The 26,084-nt window shown below is 46.3% G+C and overlaps 1 long non-coding RNA gene across 1 annotated transcript; it reads right to left on the bottom strand.

The window, feature by feature from the left end:
• Positions 1–4,741: 4,741 nt before the first annotated feature.
• LOC110494389 lies at positions 4,742–24,077 on the bottom strand. Its single transcript, XR_002469269.2, has 3 exons — positions 23,402–24,077; positions 20,618–20,699; positions 4,742–5,686 (listed from the first exon to the last, which is right to left on the bottom strand). It is a non-coding gene; the product is annotated as an uncharacterized LOC110494389 (long non-coding RNA).
• Between the last annotated feature and the right edge of the window lie 2,007 nt (positions 24,078–26,084).

Here is a 26,084-nt window from a genome sequence, read left to right as displayed (position 1 = left end):
GTGTCAGACAGTGTCAGACTTCGCTGGGTGTGTGGGTGATAGCCTGTCAATATTGTCTGATCCGAGGGCCAAAGTCTGTCTCTGAGGATCGATACCCAGCCCTTTCCTCACACTGTCTCTTTGCCTCGCCCCAGGCCTTCGGGTGGACATTTAATACAAGGCTCAGGTTAACTAGAACCTGTCTGTTTAGAACAGATATCTGCTCTGAACAACATACTCTGGAGTCTGAAATATCTGAGATCCCTCCCACGAAGGTCACTTGGATATTTTTTAAGCTGGGTTTTAGAAGACTGTTTTACTGTGGCTGTAGAGTTTCATGAATAACCCCCTTCAATCTGGGAGTAATGTATCTGATACTGTATCTCTCAGTGCGGAGATGTTTGGCTGCTCTGTCTGAGTCCTTTACCCTCTCTGTTTCGCTCTTCCTCTATTCCTCCACCCCTCTCCACTGCTCCCTCCCTGCCGCAGAGCCCCAGGAGGATGAATAATGTAACAGACTCTTGCAGAAGCAGATTACCCCAGCGTGCTCTCTCTCTCTCACTCTCTCGCTCTCTCGCTCTCTCGCTCTCTCTCGCTCTCTCCCTCTCTCTCTCACACAGACACTGCTGCGCTGATGCCAATCAGATCTCACAAACAACAGAACAAAGTAGACAAACACACTGACAGAGAGAAACATACCTTGTGTTTGGAGTTACAGCACAATACCAGGGTCTCTCATCCTTACATTACAATGGATGACTGCAGTACTAAGGATGTTCTTCCCACCCTAAACCCTAGAATGCACCCATATACCATGCACGAATAACACTATTGGATTTTGAAACAAGAATGATTCTACAGTACACAAGGCATGCTTTTGGTTTCACCATATCGCTGCAGAGAACTGGGGACTCTGTTTGAGAGACAGTTATGGGCCTAGTGTTTGAGAAACACAGTTCTGGGCCTAGTGTTTGAGAGACACAGTTCTGGGTCTAATGTTTGAGAGACACAGTTCTGGGTCTAGTGTTTGAGAGACACAGTTCTGGGCCTAGTGTTTGAGAGACACAGTTCTGGGTCTAGTGTTTGAGAGACACAGTTCTGGGCCTAGTGTTTGAGAGACACAGTTCTGGGTCTAGTGTTTGAGAGACACAGTTCTGGGTCTAATGTTTGAGAGACACAGTTCTGGGCATAGTGTTTGAGAGACACAGTTCTGGGCCTAGTGTTTGAGAGACACAGTTCTGGGCCTAGTGTTTGAGAGACACAGTTCTGGGCCTAGTGTTTGAGAGACACAGTTCTGGGCCTAGTGTTTGAGAGACACAGTTCTGGGTCTAGTGTTTGAGAGACACAGTTCTGGGTCTAATGTTTGAGAGACACAGTTCTGGACCTAGTGTTTGAGAGACACAGTTATGGACCTAGTGTTTGAGAGACACAGTTCTGGGCCTAGTGTTTGAGAGACACAGTTCTGGGCCTAGTGTTTGAGAGACACAGTTCTGGACCTAGTGTTTGAGAGACACAGTTCTGGGCCTAGTGTTTGAGAGACACAGTTCTGGGTCTAGTGTTTGAGAGACACAGTTCTGGGCCTAGTGTTTGAGAGACAGTTCTGGGCCTAGTGCTCACATCAATCAATAAGTCACCATGTGTGTCTGATAAATGAACAGCTTTAATGGCAGAGGCTTTGCAGTGAGTGATGCATTCTAGTCAAGTGATGTGTGTGTATGATTGTGTGCATGAATGTGTGTGTAGGGGGTTGTATCGCAGGCATGCACACACACACACACACACACACACAAGCTTAATCAAACAACGTTTAGAGCAATCCCTCAGACTGTAACTCAATGCTGTGGGTTCCAGTCTGAAACCCCCAGAGAAATCAAATATTAATTTAGACGAGAGCCACTGCTCAATATCGACTCTACAATCGATGTGTGCGTGTGTGCGTGCAAGGAGAGAAAAAGAGATGCAGGACAAACAAGAGATTGAGTGAAGATAAAAAGAGTCAGAGAGGAAGAAAGACAGAGAAAAAGATGAGTCCCTAGGACTCCAGCCTCAATCACAGAAGTTTGATCAAAGTTCTCTGTTCCAGTATACATTTCTGAACAGCAGGCCCGATTCAAACACAGCTCAACTGCATGCACAGTAGGGGGGAAGACAATCAGTGTAGCGCTCCCTTTTCATCGAGAAATGATGAGAATACAAGCTGTAGCGGCCTTCATTCTCCTCCAGTCACAAAGCAACTGGTCTGTGATTGCCCTGGACCCCTCGTTAGGCACCAAGAGCCTGTCCAATCAACTCCATCATTCCACTACAGTGCATGTGTGTGGGTGTTTTGTGTGTGTGATGTCTGAAGACAGACACAAATTGGCAATCAGGTAACGCTATCATGGATTGGACTTTCCTCAGAGGGATCCTGACTCCAATACCTTCTTCCTTTCCTCTCCTCCATCTCCTCGTCGCTCCAGAGCGGCTCCAGCTCGACCCTGACAGGTGCTCCTGACAAAACCTATTACCATACAATTACACAAGCTCTCTCTCTCTCTCTCTCTCAATCACTAAAGTTTCTCACTTGTCTTAACCCTCAATCCCTGTCTCTCCCTCTCTCTTTCTCACCCCTCCTCTTTTATCACTATCTCTATCCACCTCTATCAATCTCTATTGGTTCCCATCTCCTAGGCCCAATTAGAGCATTAGAGTACATGGCTCACTTTAATCTGCATTAGGGAAGAGATGAGAGGGCAATGAGGAGAGGAGGAGAGAGGAGAAGGTGATGAGGAGAGGAGAGGAGAGGAGAGAGGAGAAGGTGATGAGGAGAGGAGGAGAGAGGAGAAGGGGATGAGGAGAGGAGAGGAGAGAGGAGAAGGTGATGAGGAGAGGAGGAGAGAGGAGAAGGTGATGAGGAGAGAGGAGAAGGTGATGAGGAGAGGACGAGAGAGGAGAAGGTGAGGTGATGAGGAGAGGAGAAGGTGATGAGGAGAAGGTGATGAGGAGAGGAGGAGAAGGTGAGGAGGGGAGGAAGAGAGAGGAGAAGGAGATGAGGAGAGAAGGAGAAAGGAGAAGGTGATGAGGAGGAGAGAGAAGAAGGTGATGAGGAGAGGAGGAGAGATGAGAGGAGGAGAGAGGAGAGAGGAGAAGGTGATGAGGGGGAGAGAGGAGAAGGTGACGAGGAGAGGAGGAGAGAGGAGAGGTGCTGAGGAGAGGAGGAGAGAGGAGAAGGTGATGAGGAGAGGATGAGAGGAGAAGGTGATGAGGAGACGAGGAGAGAGGAGAAGGTGATGAGGAGAGGAGGAGAGAGGAGAAGGTGATGAGGAGAGGAGGCGAGAGGAGAAGGTGATGAGGAAAGGAGGAGAGAGGAGAAGGTGATGAGGAGAGAACGAGAGAGGAGAAGGCAATGAGGAGAGGAGGAGAGAGGAGAAGGCGATGAGGAGAGGAGGAGAGAGGAGAAGGTGATGAGGAGTGAAATTGAGGGTTTCCTCTTTCTCCTTACTCCGCTATAGATCAGTTTAATTGTCTCTCTTCCTCCCCACTTCCCTCCCCATCTTGCAGGTGTGCGATAGTGTGGTATTGAGTAGAGAGAGAGAGGGAGAGAGGGACAAAGAGAATACGAGAGAGAGAGACAAAGGAAGAAAGAGAGGGAGAGAAAGCAATAGTGAGACAAAGGGAGAGAGAGTGATTAATCTCCTCCGTGTGAAACACCCTCTGCCTCACTTGCTCTTCCCATCTTTTCTGACCCGAATCTAATCTGACAGCACTCGTTCTCTCTCCCTCTCCCTTCCTTCCTTCGCTCCTGCTATTATAGTGGTCGCGTACTCCTCTCTATTTTTAGCTGTTTGTCCTTGAGTAAGGCTCGGTGAGCATGGATATGATCCATAGAAGTCTACACATAGTCACTCAGGTGAAAAACAACCCTCCCACAGATAATAACAAACTGTTATTCATTTCAGCTCCTCTTCATTATTCAAGCGAATCCTTTCTTTAACGTGATGGAGGGAGCATTAAACAAATGTAATGCCGGGATCCTCTCGCCTCAGAGAGTTAGCAAATGTAGCCAATTAGCATGACTGCCGAGTATTAGCTCCCTCTTCCATTTCCATCCCTCTCTCATTAACTGTTCTCTCTCTCCCCCTCTCCCTCTCTTTCTGGTTGAAAAGTCTTTCTGTAGCATGGTGACTCATATCTGCTCATCTCTGTGAAATGGCTTTGTGTTACCATTTCACTTTCCCTCAATGGTGGAATGGGTAAATACACAATCAACCCTATCGCTTAATCTATTCTTATAAACACACACACACACACACACACACACACACACACACACACACACACACACACACACACACACACACACACACACAGGCATCCTACTCCTTCAACTGTAAAGCAGCTTTTGTGGTCTTGGCGAGAGGGCTCCCTGAGTGAGAGTCAGAATGCTGGTGTTAATCTATGGGTGCTGCCAGCCAGGTAAGGCCATGCTCACTGCCCAGAGAACATGTGTTTTACTGTGAGATAAAGAGCAGGAGAGAGAGGGATGTGGGCAAATTGATTGAGAGAGGGGAGAAAGGAGAGGGAGACAGGGAGAGTGGTGGAGAAAAGAGGTTTCGTAGCCAGAGACAGACAGACAGACAGACAGACAGACAAACGAGAGAGAGAGAGAGACAGACAGATGAGAGAGAGAGAGAGAGAGAGACAGACAGATGGGAGATGAGAGAGAAAGAAAGAGGTTTGGTAGCCAGACAGACAGACAGGGAGGGAGGGAGGGAGGGAGGGAGGGAGGGAGGGAGGGAGGGAGGGAGGGAGGGAGGGAGAAAGACAGAGAAGGACTTGGGGACAAGAAGAGGGAGAAAGAGAAAGGAGGGAAGATAAAGGGAGAGGAGAGGTAATTTGGCATTATTAGTGTTTTAAGCCTTGGATGGAAATATGCGTGAGGGGATTATCATTGAATGCCAGCCGCTGTCTTTGACACTTTATTTCCGTGACACCAGACGTGTGTGCGTGCATGTGAGTGTGTCAGACGCCCAGATTGCTGTTTCCTGCTGGAAAAGGTTAATTACTTCTCCACTGGCCAACTGGACGTGCCATGCATAATTACACAGGCTAATGAGACCTGCGTGTGTGTGTGTTTGCGTGCATGTGCGTGTAAAGGGCATTCATTCTGCAGCATATGCTTATCTTAACTGGTAGGTGCAGTCCTGCAACTCTCTGTGGTCCAGCTGCAATGAAGTCTCAGTGCACACACAATCACATTCACTACTTTCATCATAAACAGGTGATAGGTGTCCCTACACCCCACTGGCATTTATAGACCTACACAGGACTTTAATTCATGTGTGTGTGTGTGTGCACGTGTGTGTGTGCACGTGTGTTTCCGTGGTGTAGGAGATTGTAAAGAACGTTAGTTTTGAGTTTTGAGCTTTGACCTCTACCTATGCACTCCAGTGAAGCTGCTGATTGAACAGCTGCTGCAGGTGGAGGAGAGACGCACCACAGCGTGAAGAAAAGGATCTGGATGTAGAAATTAGAATGCCGTCACAATCGTGGCCAGAGTCTCTGAGAGAATGAAGAAGAGGGTGAAGTCGCTCCAGGCTTCCTTCACACCTCAGTCTCCTGATCCCTCCGTTTCTCCTGCATCTCATCCTGTTCCGACAGAAGCCGTGCAGACTCCAAAAACAGGTGAAGGTGAACTGGGGCGTGGTCTGACTAAGACATGTAATAACTGCAGAGAGAAACAGAGACAAGGTGTTAAAGTATAATCCACTTTTTATGTCAGTAAATACTGCTGCACAAGTAGGCAAACTTCTTATCCAGCAGGCAAAAGAACACTTCAGAAATGATTAAAATTGAAGCTAAACTGAAACTTTTCAAGGGGATGTTGAGGTGTGAGAACGTTAGAATGTTTGAGGTTAATAGATTCCTGATATTTTGTGTGGGAAACTTAATGGAGAGAAAGTTTCTGTGCCAATCGATATCTCAGCCCATAACTAGCCTAAAACACACAAAACAAACAAACACACACACACACACACACACACACACACACACACACACACAAGCTCATTTCTTATCAGACTCTCCCTACAGCATTACAGGACGGAACTGACTAGCATCAGGAGTTATTACACCTGAAATAATGTATTATGACAGATTACAGTCCAGCTGAGGCAGAAAGAATATTCAATGTGATATACAAGTGATATGCAGCACACACATTAGTTTGCTTGATTGTCAGCTACAGTCTATCTATTTTACAATTGAGGTGCAATCTTTGGTTTGTCAGAAAAGACAGTTGTCAGGAGCCCACAGATATGCCTGGCTGGAGAATACTTTAACACACCTTTGTGGTCATTTGAATCTTTCTCTCCCATATGGACTAACAGTCACAGATCTTCCTCTCTGCCATTAGCCAATCACATGCTACTGTGAGATTAAGAGACAGGTGGTACAATTGAGAGCTTCATTAGATACCAACCTGAGTCAGCATGAACAAGTGTCCATTAGGGAGTGTATGTGTGTTTTTTGTTTGTGTGTGTTGTAGGAAAGTGTTGCTCTGTTCAACCTGTCTCATACTGGGCCAGTTCATTCTGAGCCTGAGCTTGGGCTGCTTACAGAAGACACCTCAAGGCATGACATTTTATTTTCATGTCAAATCATCAGTTGACAACCCATCCCGATCTGGATTAATTGACACATAAACAAACATTACAATAATTGACTGTGATCATTCTTCCGGTATTCTGTGCACTGCGCACCGCATAAACAGTGAAAAATAAATGAATACGTAATAGTAAGTAAGGTGCATGGTAAGTAAGTATGCAATGATTATAACCCTAGAGCAGTAAAAATAATACAAATAAATAAACATGTATATATGCACTGGAAGAAGTATTATCACTGAATGATCACAGTGAATTATTGCAATGTTTGTTTATGTGTCAATTAATCCCATAAGGGATGGGTTGCCAACTGGCGATTTGACACAAAAATAAAATTAATTTATTCATTCAAATGTAATTCATACAGATGAATAAATAGAGGAAAATGAAACGAAAGGCGTTCGAACCCAGTCTGGCACAAAGAGGAGATTGAAGTGTGTGTTGAGTTATGCTGCAGATTAGTTAAAACCTCTTCTTCCTCAAGCCCTGAAGACCCCATTGCTCTCCTCTTTCTTTAGCAGATGTTCCACTCTGTACCCAATGGCTTTGGACCCTACGTGACAGTAGAGAAAATCACATAGGAATAGAAAGCCATAGAAAACAGCAGCGAGTTTGTCACAGAGACCATCAACTCCCCAACCCCCATATAGACGTGTGACTGTATATTTGTTTTAGTGTCTGAGTACTTGTGAGCATCCTCTCCTCTCAACCTTAGCGTTTCTGTCGATATAACTGTGTGTGTGTAGCCTTCTCACTCTCGTTGACTTTAACACTTTCAGCTTGTCTGACAGCAGGGAGTTACAGTAATACTGGAACACCAGTCTATCACATCCACCACTCTCTTCCACTCCGTCAACTCCAATGCCCTTCATCTCAGTCAGTAGCCTTACTGCTGTATCCAATGCTCCATCTTTATTCTGACCATACAATCATTTATTTCATACTATCATTTGTACATGAAGCCCTCTGCTATGGGCACTCTTTAATCTTCAACTCCATTTTAGCTCTGACATCATGATATAATCCTGCAAATGCATTATGCCTATCTCTTCTTCATCTTCTTCTTCTTCACTCTCCATCTCTCATGCTCCCCTTTCCTCTCCTCCCACCCTTCTCCTCTTATCCACTTGCCAATGTATAGTCCCAGTAAGTATTAAATGGAACGTTGCGGCCCTGCCCGTCTGTGGAGAAAACAACCCATGGTTACCTTGGTTTCCCAATTGGCTCACAGCAAAAACTTGACCTTTTTCAAACTCAATTGTCTTGTTGTCTTCTTGTTTAGTCAATTACAAAACTACATTTAAGAAAAGTACAAAATGTCTAAAGATGACTTTTCAACCTTGCATTCTCACTAGTTAGAAAAACCTATTATTGTAGGGCTTCCCTCATGAGCCTTTTCATCACGGTGCTAAAGTTAGCCACATGAGTGCTAGCTACAGTAACTACCAACCAGGACATGAAGCTTGCCAAGACCAACAACACAAACCAACAGAGTGTAAAGCTACAGGTTGTGAGTGGACTATAAAGCTACAGGTTGTGAGTGGAGCTCCAAACTGACTATAAAGCTACAGGTTGTGAGTGGAGCTCCAAACTGACTATAAAGCTACAGGTTGTGAGTGGAGCTCCAAACGGACTATAAAGCTACAGGTTGTGAGTGGAGCTCCAAACAGACTATAAAGCTACAGGTTGTGAGTGGAGCTCCAAACGGATTATAAAGCTACAGGTTGTGAGTGGATCTCCAAACAGACTATAAAGCTACAGGTTGTGAGTGGAGCTCCAAACTGACTATAAAGCTACAGGTTGTGAGTGGAGCTCCAAACGGACTATAAAGCTACAGGTTGTGAGTGGACTATAAAGCTACAGGTTGTGAGTGGAGCTCCAAACGGACTATAAAGCTACAGGTTGTGAGTGGAGCTCCAAACAGACTATAAAGCTACAGGTTGTGAGTGGAGCTCCAAACGGATTATAAAGCTACAGGTTGTGAGTGGATCTCCAAACAGACTATAAAGCTACAGGTTGTGAGTGGAGCTCCAAACTGACTATAAAGCTACAGGTTGTGAGTGGAGCTCCAAACGGACTATAAAGCTACAGGTTGTGAGTGGACTATAAAGCTACAGGTTGTGAGTGGCCTATAAAGCTACAGGTTGTGAGTGGAGCTCCAAATGTACTATAAAGCTACAGGTTGTGAGTGGAGCTCCAAACGGACTATAAATCTACAGGTTGTGAGTGGAGCTCCAAACGGATTATAAAGCTACAGGTTGTGAGTGGAGCTCCAAACGGATTATAAAGCTACAGGTTGTGAGTGGAGCTCCAAACGGACTATAAAGCTACAGGTTGTGAGTGGAGCTCCAAACAGACTATAAAGCTACAGGTTGTGAGTGGAGCTCCAAACTGACTATAAAGCTACAGGTTGTGAGTGGATTATAAAGCTACAGGTTGTGAGTGGAGCTCCAAACGGACTATAAAGCTACAGGTTGTGAGTGGAGCTCCAAACGGATTATAAAGCTACAGGTTGTGAGTGGAGCTCCAAACGGACTATAAAGCTACAGGTTGTGAGTGGAGCTCCAAACGGACTATAAAGCTACAGGTTGTGAGTGGAGCTCCAAACAGACTATAAAGCTACAGGTTGTGAGTGGAGCTCCAAACTGACTATAAAGCTACAGGTTGTGAGTGGATTATAAAGCTACAGGTTGTGAGTGGAGCTCCAAACGGACTATAAAGCTACAGGTTGTGAGTGGAGCTCCAAACGGACTATAAAGCTACAGGTTGTGAGTGGACTATAAAGCTACAGGTTGTGAGTGGACTATAAAGCTACAGGTTGTGAGTGGAGCTCCAAACGGACTATAAAGCTACAGGTTGTGAGTGGAGCTCCAAACGGACTATAAAGCTACAGGTTGTGAGTGGACTATAAAGCTACAGGTTGTGAGTGGACTATAAAGCTACAGGTTGTGAGTGGAGCTCCAAACGGACTATAAAGCTACAGGTTGTGAGTGGATCTCCAAACGGACTATAAAGCTACAGGTTGTGAGTGGAGCTCCAAACGGACTATAAAGCTACAGGTTGTGAGTGGAGCTCCAAACGGACTATAAAGCTACAGGTTGTGAGTGGAGCTCCAAATGGACTATAAAGCTACAGGTTGTGAGTGGAGCTCCAAACTGACTATACTAAATGAGTTAAATGTCTAACCTGTGATTAAATGTTTCCCACACACATAGTCTACTTGGACACCGGGTCCCCACAATTTCCCACTCTTCCACACGAATAGCCTGAAGCCACAGGGCTCTTCTCTCAGGCTTTATTTCCCTATGTTGGAACATTGCGAACCGTAGGTCGGGAGTTTTGACCTGGTACATTGAACAACACAGCAGCCTTTCGGTATGCTTTGTTATTTCTGAATAACAAAAATCGAGAACGAAGCTGGCTCTTTTATAATGGATGAGAACAAATGTTTGTTTCCCCAATTTGTCGGCGTGGTCAAGGGGAATTCCTTCTCATGAAATGAATAGCAACTCAGAGTATCCCCCTGCCCTCTCCTCTATCCTCTCGTCTTCTCACTGTGTGAGTCATCGTCTTCTCACTGTGTGAGTCATCGTCTTCTCACTGTGTGAGTCATCATCTTCTCACTGTGTGAGTCATCGTCTTCTCACTGTGTGAGTCATCGTCTTCTCACTGTGTGAGTCATCGTCTTCTCCTTCCATCTTGTTTCGAGGAGGTCATTATTGGTGCTATGTTGCAGAAGATGAGAGAGTAAAAACAGCCTCTACATTATTAACTGGTTGGATATGGACAAGTCAACAATCAGTGGCCTAGGAGAGGTAATACCACATATGCACACACACTATAAACATAGTTTGGTTATTCATTCTGAAAGTTGATCCCACAGAACAACGAGCTGTTTTGTAGTTTAAGAGCTCCTAGAGTTTCAGAGGGGTATATGGGATAGATGGAGTAGAGGGGAGAGAGGAGGGACAAAGAGAAGGATAGAGGGAGTAGAGGGGAGAGAGGAAGGATGGAGAGAGGGATCGAGGGAGTAGAGGGGAGAGCGGAAGGATGGAGAGAGGGGGTAGAGGGGAGAGAGGAGGGACAAAGAGAGGGATAGAGGTATTGGAGAGAGAGGAGGGACAAAGAGAGGGATATAGGGAGTAGATGGGAGAGAGGAGGGACAGAGAGAGGGATAGAGGGAGTAGATGGGAGAGAGGAGGGACAGAGAGAGGGATAGAGGTATTGGAGAGAGAGGAGGGACAAAGAGAGGGATAGAGTGAGTAGAGGGGAGAGAGGAGGGACAGAGAGAGGGATAGAGGTATTGGAGAGAGAGGAGGGACAAAGAGAGGGATATAGGGAGTAGAGGGGAGAGATGAGGGACAGAGAGAGGGATAGATGGAGTAGATGGGAGAGATCAGGGACAGAGAGAGGGATAGAGGTATTGGAGAGAGGAGGGACAAAGAGAGGGATAGAGTGAGTAGAGGGGAGAGAGAAGGGACAAAGAGAGGGATAGAGGGAGTAGAGTGGAGAGAGGAGGGACAAAGAGAGGGATAGAGCGAGTAGAGGGGAGAGAAGGGACAGAGAGAGGGAATGAAGGAATGAAGGAAGACCTGAAATATCATTACCTAAAACTGAAAGGGGTTAAGAGAGAGAGACTGAGAGAGAAGAGGGATGATGGAAGTTAAGAATGATAGAGGGTAAGAAGGTGAGACAGAAACAGATAGTAAAAGGAGAGGTAGAGAGAGCTATAATCAAATAATGTGTTTGTGGTGGGAACAGGTTTGAATTACGTACCATTTCTCTGTGTGTGTGTGAGTGCTGATAAGCCGAGGTCTTGGCTTTGAGTGACATAATCCTAGAGCTGATCCCTATGGTCAACAGCCAGGCAAGTTTGACGGAATACGGAAAGCGTATTAGCTTATTCTACATTTATATACAGTAAACACACTCACAGATATAAACCAGACTCTGTTGCCTGAGTCCACTACACACACGTGACAGCAGTGATAAGTGTATGTGTCTGTTTCTGCGTGTGTGTGCGGTTATTAGTCACTATTTCCAGACCCCGTTCTGGATTGGATTGATTACATTGTTCCAGCCTGCGTCAATGCCCGCTTCCATGTTCACCAAAACAAACAAGGAAAGGAGGCTGTCCAGACAGGTCGAACCTCTCCGCCCCACTTTCTTTCATCTCTCCATCCCTCCATTTCTCCCTTCCTCAGTTCAATGTATTTTCTGCGGAGGGAGGAGAGAAGCGAGAGGCGCCCTGGCTGCAGTGATAACAGGGCTGTGATGTAAAGACCTTTAGATAAGACACCTAACGATCTTCGCCCCCGGAGAAAGAAGAAGCAGGTGAAGGGAGGGGGGGGAGAAGGGAATAGAAAAGGGGAGAGGGAATTGAAGTGAGGGGGTGACAAGATGGGGAGGTTAGCAGAGGGGAGGGGTTGTAGAGTGTTATGAGTCATCCCCCACAGTCCACAAATAACTCCAGTGACACATTAGGATCAAATGTGATGTCCTGTCTTCCAGACACATTCCGACCAGTTTCATCACTTTAGAGAACTCTGAGATTACTTCAGTCTCTTGTTAACTCAAACCCCCTCCACGCACAAACGCGCACGCACTCACACTCACGCGCATCGAAACGTTCCCTTGTTGAAGCCACCCTCCTCCTTGCAAAGAGACAATGCTGTCCCTGTGTTCCCCTAAGCCAACGACATCCAACCGGGATCTACCATTAGTTATGATTACAATAAGTTCTATATGCTGCGTCATAAACAGTATGGGTTGTTGTGCCGTCATCAATTCTAGATGAAAAGAGACGATATCGCCATTCTTCTTCTAATGACATGAGTTAAGACAATCCTCTGAACAGAACAATAAGTATCTTGGTATAACTCCTAACTCTACTATATGGTAAAACTACAACAGAACAATAAGTATCTTGGTATATCTCCTAACTCTACTATATGGTAAAACTACAACAGAACAATAAGTATCTTGGTATATCTCCTAACTCTATATCAGAACAATAAGCATTTTGGTATAACTCACTACTCAATGAATAAACCACAACAGAATTTCAAAGACAGAAGCACGGAGAAGGGAGAGGAAAGGAGAGGGAGATAGAGGGGAGGTTCGGAGAGAGAATAGGAGATGAAACGAGGATATATAGGTAGGGAGAGGCAAGGAGAGGGAGATAGAGGGTAGGTTCGGAGAGAGAATAGGAGATGAAACGAGGATATATAGGTAGGAAGAGGCAAGGGGGAGCAGAGGAGTGAGATGTATGTATTTCACTGCTTTCCCTACTCGCTGCCTCAGCCACTCAAAGCATTGCAACACACCACAGATAATACACCCATAGCATGATGTCTTCTGCACACTAAATCTACCATCGGATTCATACTCAAAGCCCCACATTCCATAAGCCAATCAGTCAATGCAACTGAAAATACTAACGTAACAGACCACACCCTCTCCTCTACCTCTCCATATCTCATGCTGTACTCACCCTTATTCTCCATGTTCTTCTACAGGAGATGGTAAAGGAAGTATTGTGACTGTCTGAGAGTTTGCATTCCCATTCTTCCATGAACCTATGTTCATTTTGTTGAGACTACTCAATAAAACATCAATGGGTCTCCATTTCTGATATCTGCTAGCCTGAACCCATCCATGTGTATGCACCTGTTTTTGCTCTATCTATCTCCCTCCCTCCCCTTTTTCTCCCACCCCCTCTCTTCTCACACACAGTGCTCCCTGTGTATTAGCCACAGGTAAGTCAACAGCCCCCCTTCTCCCCTCCTCCTGGTCAGATAAAGCAGAGGGCCAGGAACAAGGAAACAGTTTCAGTTGTTCAAACACAAAGTCAGAAAGAGAGACGGGGAGGCAGAGATGGAGGGGGGAGGTACAGATCTAGAGAGGAAGAGCCAAAGAAGTAGCGACGTAGAGAGGCGGTATAGAGAGAGGGGGAAGAGTATTATAGGACAGGCTTTCAGGATGAGGTATTTCAGGATGAGGTATTTCAGGATGAGCTATTTCAGGATGAGCTATTTCAGGATGAGCTATTTCAGGATGAGCTATTTCAGGATGAAGTATTTCAGGATGAGGTATTTCAGGATGAGGTATTTCGGGATGAGAGTGTATGTGTGGATTGGGGGCCCAGGGTTGCTTGGACGAGGGGGGGGGGGGGGGGGGGGGGGGGGTGTCAGGTATTGCGGTGTGTCCGAGTCTCTCTCACGGCTCACTGTCTCTCAGCCCTGCTAACAAAGACCCTATTCAAATATCCACACAGGGTCTTTCTCTCTGTGCTAGACACACACATGCACCCTCCTACATTCAGTGACAATTTAACTGCACCCTACATACACCATAGACTGGCTCAACTCTTCCCTCTTGTGGGTAAAGGAAAGAAACACAGGGAACAGGAGCTGTTCTACCCTCAATTACAGAGGATTAAGCTATCAAAGAGTATTATACAAGGGGCCTCAGAGCAGCTATAAGCTGTCTCACTCACCCTGTCTAAACATGTACAACACAATCTATAGCTGGTAGGATAGTGCATATGATGCTGATACCAGGGATGACTGGGAGGCTATAAATCAACCCAACCCTTTCTCAGAGTCACCGTCACTCAGCTCAACTCCCAGACACCAGCCGCAGAGGAAAGGGCAAGAACTAAGAGAGGAATGTGTAAAAAGAGCAGAAAGAGAGACAACCAGTGTCTGAGCTAAGTATGGGGCTGGAGGGATTACCTGAGTCTGGGAAGAGAGGGAAAGAGAGAAAGGTCACAGTAATCTCAGAAAGGGACGTGAGTGAGGAAGGCAGGGGAAGACAGGGAGGGAGGAGTCTGGGAAAAGAAAATGACTATTGAATGAGGAATTGATGTCAGCTCAGCATAGATCTCTTCAAGCAGGCAAGACAAGAGAGAAAAGGAGACCAGGGAGCTAGACCGAGGGAGAGAGAGGGCAGCCTGCCCCAGATAGCTCTCTGTAAGCTGCTCACAAAGTAGAAGTGGCAATGGGCCATGCAGAACGAGAGAAGAGAGGAGAGGAGATGGACATAACAAGAAGAAAGAGGGATAGAAATGCTGGCTAGAGAAAGGATTAGTGAACAAAGGATGTGGACGGGTAGTTCCTGACCTCTTACACATGCACGCCACCAACCACACTGTTCAGATCATTAGACTCCACCCCCGGATAGAACATTCCTCTTCGTCTTCCAAATGGCCTTTACCTGACCTGATGTTTAATTCATCTAACACACCCTTCTGCTGCTGGAACTGACCTGCTCTGCACCCCAAATGAGGACTTGAGGGGAGAGGGATGGAGATGGATAGAGAGAGAAAAAAGTTGAGCGAGATGATGAAATAGATAGGGAGGGAGAGGGAACACACTTGCAGAGTGAGGAGTAGGAGAGACTTTAAAAAGTTCACTGCTAATCAGGGCATCCTCCCTCTCAATCTCTCACAGCAACCTTGTCCACGCAATCACACACCTACTACCACAAACACACACACGCGCGAGGGTGCACACACACACGCGCGAGGGTGCACACACACACAGCCCTGACCTGCACTGGCCCACGCAGCTTTTTGGAATACGGCTGACCTGATTGGCTGATGACGGCTCATTAATCTTGATGCTGCACCTGCAGAGGGGCTAAGCGCTACCTATAATCTCATCCCAGTGTATGTGTGTGTGTGTGTGGGGGGGGGGTGCGTGTGTGTGTGTGTGTATTTCATCCTGCTATACCAGCTTTATCCGTGACAACACTGCCCTTGCAACATATTACACAGTCCCTCACCTGAGGAGAAGGAGGAAGAGGAGGGGAGGGAAGGAGGGGAGACGATCGACAGAGCTGAAATTAATACTGTGTGTGTGTGCGTGTGTCTGTCTGCAACAAATTCTCACCGTTTGACCAATTTGATTTTAGATTCTGACATTTGTCCACGTTTCTCTAAATGTCAAACTTTGAGGTTTTTACGTTTTTGAGGTGCTTTGGATACCCTGGGTTGCTCTTCGCGGCTGGATAAGGTATTAATTCCGCAGGGTTAAGTAAAAATGTAAGGTTTAGGTAGGGTTAAAACAAAAGCAACTTCACGATCAAGTTTAGGCATCAATTCCAAATCAAGTTAAGGGTTAAGATTTGGAATAGGGTAAAATAAAAAATAAGTGCCTATCACTGGGATTATACACGCTATCCTCAGAGCTCAAACTCACGGTTTACACCAGCCTGACCACAACACCCTAGCAAAACCCAAGCCTACTTGATGGTAATAGTGCTCACCGTTGCCCCTAGTGGCCGGTTATGAAGGCATCTCCCGACGTGCTGGGTACCTGGACAAACATCGGATTTCGAAATGGATCTTGATGTGTCTGTGTGTCTGTGTGTGTGTGTAAGATGACGCAGAAATCAATACTGATCATATAGAGAGAATAACTAAACCCAGACGGTCAGTACACTGTCAGAGATTTGTCTCCCCCTTCCACCCTCTCTTTACCTGGCTGCAGTGATAGAGAGAGAAATTGTGTGAATTAATGGATTTTCCTCTGGTCCTCGTTCTCTCCCTCTCTGCTCACTCCCTGGCTGCGATGAGAGACAGAAAGAAGGGAAGAGTTTGAACGGATGAGTTTTGGCTTGACTTCACTCACGCACGGCCTAAAGAACCCTGACTGGTGGTTACAGTGGAGGATTCACTGGATGGGAGTTTAAGCCACAGCCTCTGGCTCTGAGGGTCACATGTTCAATCCCAATAATAGGCACTTGTTTTTTAGTTTTTGTTTTAAGCCTTTCCCAAACCTTAACCATTAACTTAACCAGTAGGAATGAATGCCTGAACTTAAGTTGAAGTTTCACTTTTGTGGAGTTTAACTAACACCTAAGATATGGCAACACATGGTGTCGAGCCATGGCGTAATTAAATGTGAAGCCATGGTGTAATTAAACGTTGAGCCATGGCGTAATTAAACATCAAGCCATGGTGTAATTAAACGTTGAGCCATGGTGTAATTAAACGTTGAGACATGGCGTAATTAAACATCAAGCCATGGTGTAATTAAACGTTGAGCCATGGTGTAATTAAACGTTGAGCCATGGTGTAATTAAACGTTGAGCCATGGCGTAATTAAACGTTGAGCCATGGTGTAATTAAACGTTGAGCCATGGCGTAATTAAACGTCGAGCCATGGTGTAATTAAACGTTGAGACATGGTGTAATTAAACGTGAAGCCTTGGCGTAATTAAACGTGAAGCCATGGTGTAATTAAACGTCAAGCCATGAGGTAATTAAACGTGAAGCCATGGTGTAATTAAATGTTGAGCCATGGTGTAATTAAACGTGAAGCCATGGTGTAATTAAACGTGAAGCCATGGCGTAATTAAACGTTGAGCCATGGTGTAATTAAACGTGAAGCCTTGGCGTAATTAAACGTGAAGCCATGGTGTAATTAAACGTGAAGCCATGGTGTAATTAAACGTCGAGCCATGGTGTAATTAAACGTGAAGCCATGGTGTAATTAAACGTGAAGCCATGGCGTAATTAAACGTTGAGCCATGGTGTAATTAAACGTTAAGCCTTGGCGTAATTAAACGTGAAGCCATGGTGTAATTAAACGGGAAGCCATGGTGTAATTAAACGTCGAGCCATGGCGTAATTAAACGTCGAGCCATGGTGTAATTAAACATCAAGCCATGGTGTAATTAAACATCAAGCCATTGTGTAATTAAACGTTGAGCCATGGTGTAATTAAACGTTGAGCCATGGTGTAATTAAACATCAAGCCATTGTGTAATTAAACGTTGAGCCATGGTGTAATTAAACATCAAGCCATTGTGTAATTAAACGTCGAGCCATGGTGTAATTAAACGTCAGCCATGGCGTAATTAAACATCAAGCCATGGTGTAATTAAACATCAAGGCATGGTGTAATTAAACGTCAAGCCATGGTGTAATTAAACGTTGAGCCATGGTGTAATTAAACGTCAGCCATGGTGTAATTAAACGTTGAGCCATTGTGTAATTAAACATCAAGCCATTGTGTAATTAAACGTTGAGCCATGGTGTAATTAAACATCAAGCCATGGCGTAATTAAACATCAAGCCATGGTGTAATTAAACGTTGAGCCATGGTGTAATTAAACATCAAGCCATGGTGTAATTAAACATCAAGGCATGGTGTAATTAAACGTTGAGCCATGGTGTAATTAAACATCAAGCCATGGCGTAATTAAACATCAAGCCATGGTGTAATTAAACGTTGAGCCATGGTGTAATTAAACGTCGAGCCATGGCGTAATTAAACATCAAGCCATGGTGTAATTAAACGTTGAGACATGGCGTAATTAAACATCAAGCCATGGTGTAATTAAACGTTGAGCCATGGTGTAATTAAACGTCGAGCCATGGCGTGATTAAACGTTGAGCCATGGAGTAATTAACCGTCGAGCCATTGTGTAATTAAACGTTGAGCCATGGTGTAATTAAACATCAAGCCATGGTGTAATTAAACGTTGAGCCATGGTGTAATTAAACGTTGAGCCATGGTGTAATTAAACATCAAGCCATGGTGTAATTAAACATCAAGGCATGGTGTAATTAAACGTTGAGCCATGGTGTAATTAAACATCAAGCCATGGTGTAATTAAACGTTGAGCCATGGTGTAATTAAACGTCGAGCCATGGTGTAATTAAACGTCAAGCCATGGCGTGATTAAACGTGAAGCCATGGTGTAATTAAACGTGAAGCCATGGTGTAATTAAACGTGAAGCCATGGTGTAATTAAACGTGAAGCCATGGTGTAATTAAACTTCGAGCCATGAGGTAATTAAACGTGAAGCCATGGTGTAATTAAACGTGAAGCCATGGTGTAATTAAATGTGAAGCCATGGTGTAATTAAACGTGAAGCCATGGTGTAATTAAACTTCGAGCCATGAGGTAATTAAACGTGAAGCCATGGTGTAATTAAACTTCGAGCCATGGCGTAATTAAACGTTGAGCCATGGTGTAATTAAACGTTGAGCCATGGTGTAATTAAACGTCAGCCATGGTGTAATTAAACATCAGCCATTGTGTAATTAAACGTCGAGCCATGGTGTAATTAAACGTTGAGCCATGGTGTAATTAAACGTGAAGCCATGGTGTAATTAAACATCAAGCCATGGTGTAATTAAACGTGAAGCCATGGTGTAATTAACTTCGAGCCATGAGGTAATTAAACATCAAGCTATGGTGTAATTAAACTTCGAGCCATGAGGTAATTAAACGTCAGCCATGGTGTAATTAAACGTCAGCCATGGTGTAATTAAACATCAGCCATGGTGTAATTAAACGTCGAGCCAAGGTGTAATTAAACGTCAAGCCATGGTGTAATTAAACGTCAAGCCATGGTGTAATTAAACGTTGAGCCATGGTGTAATTAAACGTTGAGCCATGGTGTAATTAAACGTTGAGCCATGGTGTAATTAAACGTTGAGCCATGGTGTAATTAAACATCAAGGCATGGTGTAATTAAACGTTGAGCCATGGTGTAATTAAACGTCAAGCCATGGTGTAATTAAACGTTGAGCCATGGTGTAATTAAACGTTGAGCCATGGTGTAATTAAACGTTGAGCCATGGTGTAATTAAACGTTGAGCCATGGTGTAATTAAACGTTGAGCCATGGTGTAATTAAACGTTGAGCCATGGTGTAATTAAACGGGAAGCCATGGTGTAATTAAACGTTGAGCCATGGTGTAATTTCAAGTCGAGCCATGGTGTAATTAAACGTCAAGCCATGGTGTAATTCTGTTACTGCTGCTACGCCACAGGTTGGTGTATTATTTGGAGACTGGGTTGCACCCTTCCTCCTCTGTTTTCTTTCCTTTTTCTCTTTCACCCTTTTCATCCTTTCTTGCTTTCCCACTTCACTTCCTCTTCCTGTTCTCCTCCTCCTGTCTCCTTCTTCACTACACTCCTTTGTCGTTATCCCATTTAGTTGTAACAAACAGGTGTTTGTTTGGATCTGGCCTTCACGGCTTCTCCTAATCTCTCCCCCTTTACCCCCCCCCCCCCCCCCCCCCCCCCCAGATGGTTCATCTGTGGCTTTGTAAAACCAAACCAGAGTCAGATGGTAATCCCCTGTTCTAATCCTCATCTGAATCCTAGTTTTGATTTCAGATCTCATCCTGATCTCAGATGGACTACAGGAGCAGGCTCTCACTGAGCTCCTGAAAACACTAGGATATCTCAAACACCAAATGTAAACTTGTAAAGCACATTCTGTCTGAATGATTCAAGCACAAAGTGAACAATCAAATATGATATTGTGCAGCAGCAGCTGAGCTGCAATGTGTGTGTGTGTGTGTGTGTGTGTGTGTTTGTGTGTGTGTGTGTGTGTGTGTTTGTGTGTGTGTGTGTTGCAGGACTGCAAGTGTTATGGGGGTAGTTTGAGCACTAGCCCTCTGCTCAGTCCTGATTTAGAATTAGATCTATTTCTGTTCACCCCCGGGAAATACTCAAATCTGCCATGGAATGCGATGTGTGTGTGTGTGTGTGTCTACATGCTTAATGCGAAATAGCAGGGAGTGAGGCTGAAGCCATGGTCAGTAATTCATAACCAGAGCATTATAGTCCAAGCCAGTCTCACCCTGGGGCTCCATAAACACACAAACACACACATAAACACACACACCAACATTGGCACGTACACACATTGGCACATACCCGCACATTGGCACAGGGAACCGGGTGATCCTTGAGATATCTGAACATCCAGTCTACCACAGTCATATCTCGTACTCAACATACCATTCCATGGGGATTACAGAAACCTGACATAATTAACCCCTTTGACACACTCCTCTTACTGATACTACACATACACACACAAAAACACACGCAAGCACTCAGACACACAGAGAAAAAACAGCCAGACACACAGAGAAAAAATAGCCCGACACACAAACACAGTCCTCATGTGACACCAAACAGAGGAGGATTTGGTATGGGAAAGAATCGGTGAGTACTCACCTCAGGCTCCCCCTGTGCTCTGCGGCTCTACTGCAGAATGGGTTGGTTACGCCGTACACACACTCACACTAAAACACTCCGGCTGTGTGTGAAGACAATGAGACCGGGCAAGTGAGGGAGCAGCAGGCAAAGAGAAAAAGAAGGGAGGTGTGAGGAGGGGGGATTGGAAAGAGTGATAGAGAGAGAGAGAGAGAGAGAGAGAGAGAGAGAGAGAGAAGGGTTTGTGTGAAAGATATATGGTGTTCTTATAGCCTATGTGGAGAGATGGAGGAGAGGAGAGATGGAGTAAAGGAGAGATTGAGGAGAGATGGAGGAGAGGAGAGATGGAAAGATGGAGTAGAGGAGAGATTGAGGAGAGATGGAGGAGAGGAGAGATTGAGGAGAGGAGAGATTGAGGGGAGATATAGGAGTGGAGAGATGGAGGAGAGAAGAGATTGAGTAGAGGAGAGATTGAGGAGAGATGGAGTAGAGGAGAGATGGGGGAGAGGAGAGATGGAGTAGAGGAGAGATTGAGGAGAGATGGAGTAGAGGAGAGATTGAGGAGAGGAGAGATTGGGGAGAGGAGAGATTGAGGAGAGTGAAGAGATGGAGGAGAGATGGAGGAGAGTGAAGAGATGGAGGAGAGTGAAGCGATGGAGGAGAGATGGAGGAGAGTGAAGAGATGGAGGAGAGTGAAGAGATGGAGGAGAGTGAAGAGATGGACGAGAGTGAAGAGATGGAGGAGAGATGGAGGAGAGTGAAGAGATGGAGGAGAGATGGAGGAGAGTGAAGAGATGGAGGAGAGTGAAGAGATGGAGTAGAGATGGAGGAGAGATGGAGGAGAGATGGAGGAGAGATGGAGGAGAGTGAAGAGATGGAGGAGAGATGGAGGAGAGATGGAGTAGAGATGGAGGAGAGATGGAGGAGAGATGGAGGAGAGTGAAGAGATGGAGGAGAGATGGAGGAGAGTGAAGAGATGGAGGAGAGTGAAGAGATGGAGGAGAGATGGAGGAGAGTGAAGAGATGGAGAGTAGAGATGGAGAGGAGAGATGGAGGAGAGTGAAGAGATGGAGGAGAGATGGAGGAGAGTGAAGAGATGGAGGAGAGGTGGAGGAGAGATGGAGGAGAGATGGAGGAGAGTGAAGAGATGGAGGAGAGTGAAGAGATGGAGGAGAGATGGAGGAGAGTGAAGAGATGGAGGAGAGTGAAGAGATGGAGGAGAGTGAAGAGATGGAGGAGAGATGGAGGAGAGTGAAGAGATGGAGGAGAGATGGAGGAGAGTGAAGAGATGGAGAGTAGAGATGGAGAGGAGAGATGGAGGAGAGTGAAGAGATGGAGGAGAGATGGAGGAGAGTGAAGAGATGGAGGAGAGGTGGAGGAGAGATGGAGGAGAGTGAAGAGATGGAGGAGAGATGGAGGAGAGTGAAGAGATGGAGGAGAGTGAAGAGATGGAGGAGAGATGGAGGAGAGTGAAGAGATGGAGGAGAGTGAAGAGATGGAGGAGAGTGAAGAGATGGAGGAGAGATGGAGGAGAGTGAAGAGATGGAGGAGAGATGGAGGAGAGTGAAGAGATGGAGTAGAGATGGAGGAGAGATGGAGGAGAGATGGAGGAGAGTGAAGAGATGGAGGAGAGTGAAGAGATGGAGGAGAGATGGAGGAGAGATGGAGGAGAGTGAAGAGATGGAGGAGAGATGGAGGAGAGATGGAGGAGAGTGAAGAGATGGAGGAGAGTGAAGAGATGGAGGAGAGATGGAGGAGTGTGAAGAGGGCAAAGAGGGAAAAAATAAATGGGTGCTAAAAACAAAAAATCCTGAAAAAAAGGGTCCCAGACGAAGCCAGGTTTCTCTCATTCTGTTCTTTTGTGTGTGAGTGAGTGTGTGCGTGTGTTTGTGTGTGCGTGTGTGTGCGTGTGCGTGTGTGCATGTGTGTCTGTATTTGGCACTTTGCCCTAAGAGAGAGACAGACCAGAAAGCAAAGAGGTTGAAGGGGCTGACAGTATGAGCATTTGTTTGTTTGTCAATTGACTTCTGTCTTGTGCATTCTTCTCAGTCTGGGTGACTTGCTGATGTTGTGAAGGGGCCGATGTCTTTTCTCCTCGTCTCTTCTCTCCTCTTCTCTGTCTTGTCGTTTATTTGCTCGCTCTGTCCATCCACATCACTGGTTGGGCTTCAAGTGAAAGCAGTACTTTCCTTCTTTTCTCCCCTCACACCCCTCCTCAGGGAAATACTTCTACCGGATTAGTGCTCTACTGTACTACCTTTTTCTCTCACTCCCTCTTTCCTTTTCTCATTTTTCTGTCATGCACGCCCGGTTCACACTAGTGTGGTACACCCCCTCCCAAAGCCCCTAGGGATAAGTCAGGGATTCCACACACACTCATCCACGCACACACTCGCACACAACCAGGTGTGTGAAGGATTGGTAGAGTTCACTCCTCTGGCAGAGGCACAGAAAAGCCAATCTCCACTCCCAATTATTCTGCTCTCAAGTCGCCGGATGGAGAGAAGGAGAGAGAGAGCGAAGGAAGGAGAGAAAATCTCTTTGAGTGTCTGCACAGAGGGGAATTAATTAGAATGAAAAGAAAGATAGAGTGGGTCTCTCTCGTTCCTCTGCTGGAGTCCTGAGAATACTCCACAATTAGCCAGAGTCCCAAACACAGCCTGCAGGGCTGGAGACAGGAGAGAGGGAAGGAGGGAAAAGAGATAGAGAAAGAGAGGGAGAGAGATTAAACCGAAATGAAAAATGCCAAAGGGACATTTAGAAGCAGAAGTTGTTAGGAAATGATTTGAGTTTTTATATATATACCTGTCACACGGACTGGCAGTCCGGAGTGCAATTCCTTTCTTCTCTCTTCTCTATTGGTCTTTTTCTTTTCTCCTCCACTCCTCCATCCGTCCATGGGGCTCTGGGTAATCCATAGAGGAAACTGGAACGTCTGGAGTATTTTGAATGGACAGAGCTCACTCTTCCTCTCTTTCTCCACTCTTTTTCCTCTCCTCTACCTCTTCCAGCTTGTTGGCTGATCATTTTCTTCACCACGGTGGTGACACAGAGTGTGTGGGTTAGAAGGGCGTGGGGGCTGGAGAGAAAAAAAGAAGGATGGCTGGATGGATGGAGTGAGAGGGAATAAGATACAGGTGGAGGTAGTGATGACACTGGGAGAAAGAGGAGAGATGGAGGCAGGTGGAAGGGATGAAGAGCAGCAGTCTGTGTGTGTGTGTGTGTGTGTGTGTGTGGAGGGGGGATCCTTTCCCACACACCTCCACCACCCCATCACTGAAGCAGAAGACAATAAAGAGAAAGGAGGGATGGGTGCATGGGGTGGTGGTGAATCAGCCGACTGCCTCGTTCCTTTTCTCTCCGCTCTCCTCCCTCTCTCCACTCTCCTCCCGCTCTCCAATCTCCTCCCGCTCTCCACTCCCCTCCCGCTTTCTGCTCTCCTACCTCTCTCTGCTCTCCTTTCTCCTCCCTCTCTCCACTCTCCTCCCGCTCTCCGCTCCCGCTCTCTGCTCTCCTCACGCTCTCCGCTCTCCTCCCTCTTTCCGCTCCACCCGCTCCCCGCTGTACTCTCTCTCTCCACTCTCCGCCCTCTCTCCGCTCTCCTCCCGCTCTCCGCTCTCCTCCCGCTCTCCGCTCTCCTCCCGCTCTCCTCCCTCTCTCCGCTCTCCTCCCGCTCTCCGCCCTCTCTCCACTCTCCGCCCTCTCTCCACTCTCCTCCCGCTCTCCGCTCTCCTCCCGCTCTCCGCTCTCCTCCCGCTCTCCTCCCTCTCTCCGCTCTCCTCCCGCTCTCCACCCTCTCTCCACTCTCCACTCTCCTCCCGCTCTCCGCTCTCCTCCCACTCTCCGCTCTCCTCTCGCTCTCCTCCCTCTCTCCGCTCTCCTCCCTCTCTCCGCTCTCCTCCCTCGCACCGCTCTCTCCCCTCTCTCCGTTCTCCCTCTCTCTGCTCTCCTCACTCTCTCCGCTCTACTCCCTCTCTCCGCTCTTCCTCTCTCTGCTCTCCTCCCTCTCTCCGCTCTACTCCCTCTCTCTGTTCTCCCTCTCTCTGCTCTCCTCCCTCTCTCCGCTCTTCCTCTCTCCGCTCGCTCTGCCCTCAAAGAACTGAAATGTCTCATATTCACAGAATACTCCCTCCTTCCCTGACACACACACACAGTTCATTAACATTCACTGGTTCTCACTGTGACACGCTTGGCTAACCCACTCTCAGAGACGGGGCTGAGCAAGGAGTAGAATTTTAATAGAGGGAGGTGAGAAAGAGAGAGGTTGTGAAGGAGGGAGGGGGAGGGAAAGAGGGAGGGAGAGGAAAGTACTGAGGGAGGGAGAAGAGAAGGATAGGGAGAGAAAAGGGAGAGAGAGTGAAAGAACGGTGGAGGGAGTAAGAGGAGGGGGGTGTATCAGACTAGCAGGTGTCCTCTGTCTGATTCTGTCAGTGAATAGACTGTCCTTCTATACCAGTTTGCATTGTTCTGTGTGTGTGTGTGTGTGTGTGTGTCTGTGTCGTTCTAAGCTGCACTCATGGGGAAAGCTAGGTACTGAGCTGAATGGCAGATGGGAAAGAAAAACATTATTTTTCCCTAAATATTCATAATCTCATTTGTCTCAATAGAACCCAATACCTGGAGGTTTGGTGTTGGCTCACCTTTCATCACTAACTTTCTGATTCAATTCACATTGTCTCCAGGTTTCACAGTCAATTATAACTTCAATCTCATAGGTTTCTTTACTCACTGATATAACTACATTACCTATGAAACACAAAGAAACTGTAGTTGTTCTTGATAATAATAACCATTCTCTATTACAAGATGTTTGTCATCATCTCTGTGGTTATGAAAAACCCTGTGTTTGTGTGTGTGTGAAAACTGCTTTTCTTAAATGTCAGGTAGAGCACAGGCGTCCCCATCCCTCCCCCATACCTCAGGAAGCTCAAGGGTAATACTTTTATTAAAGATCATGGTGATTGGCTGCTGAGAAGCCAGTGCCCTTTTCCACTGCTATAACTGACAGAAGTGAGGGGGTCCTGGGAAAGAATGTTGGGGGTGGTTTGAAGGATTGTGTGTGTGGGTATCCTTCATCTGATCTCTGAAATGCAATAAATCTCTCAAACAGAGAATGTCACTGTCACTATCATGCGACCGTATATGCCCCCCCCCCCCCCCCCCTCTAGCTACGTGTGTGTTGGACAGTAGGATGTGGACACGGTTATACAGTACAGTATGAGTGAGTGTCGTTTCTTCAATAAGGGAACAGTCAGTGAGCTTCCCTTTCTTTCTTTGAGAGCCTGTGCCTTTTTCACGGTCTTTGTGTGTGTGTGTGTGTGTGTGTGTGTGTGTGTGTGGGTGTGTTTTTGTGTATGATTGTGTGTGTGTGTTTCACAGGGCTTTGTCTGGCCCCTCTGAGGCTGAGGGCTCGACTCAACACAGCCATGTCCATCGAAGCCATTCGTCACGCCTAAGGAGTGTGTGTGTGTGTGTGTGTGTGTGTGTG

This window comes from Oncorhynchus mykiss, chromosome 17 (assembly GCF_013265735.2).
Source record: "Oncorhynchus mykiss isolate Arlee chromosome 17, USDA_OmykA_1.1, whole genome shotgun sequence".
NCBI classification, from domain to species: Eukaryota; Metazoa; Chordata; class Actinopteri; order Salmoniformes; family Salmonidae; genus Oncorhynchus; species Oncorhynchus mykiss.
Note: the sequence above shows the minus strand (reverse complement) of the source record. Positions and strands in the feature narration are given on the sequence as shown.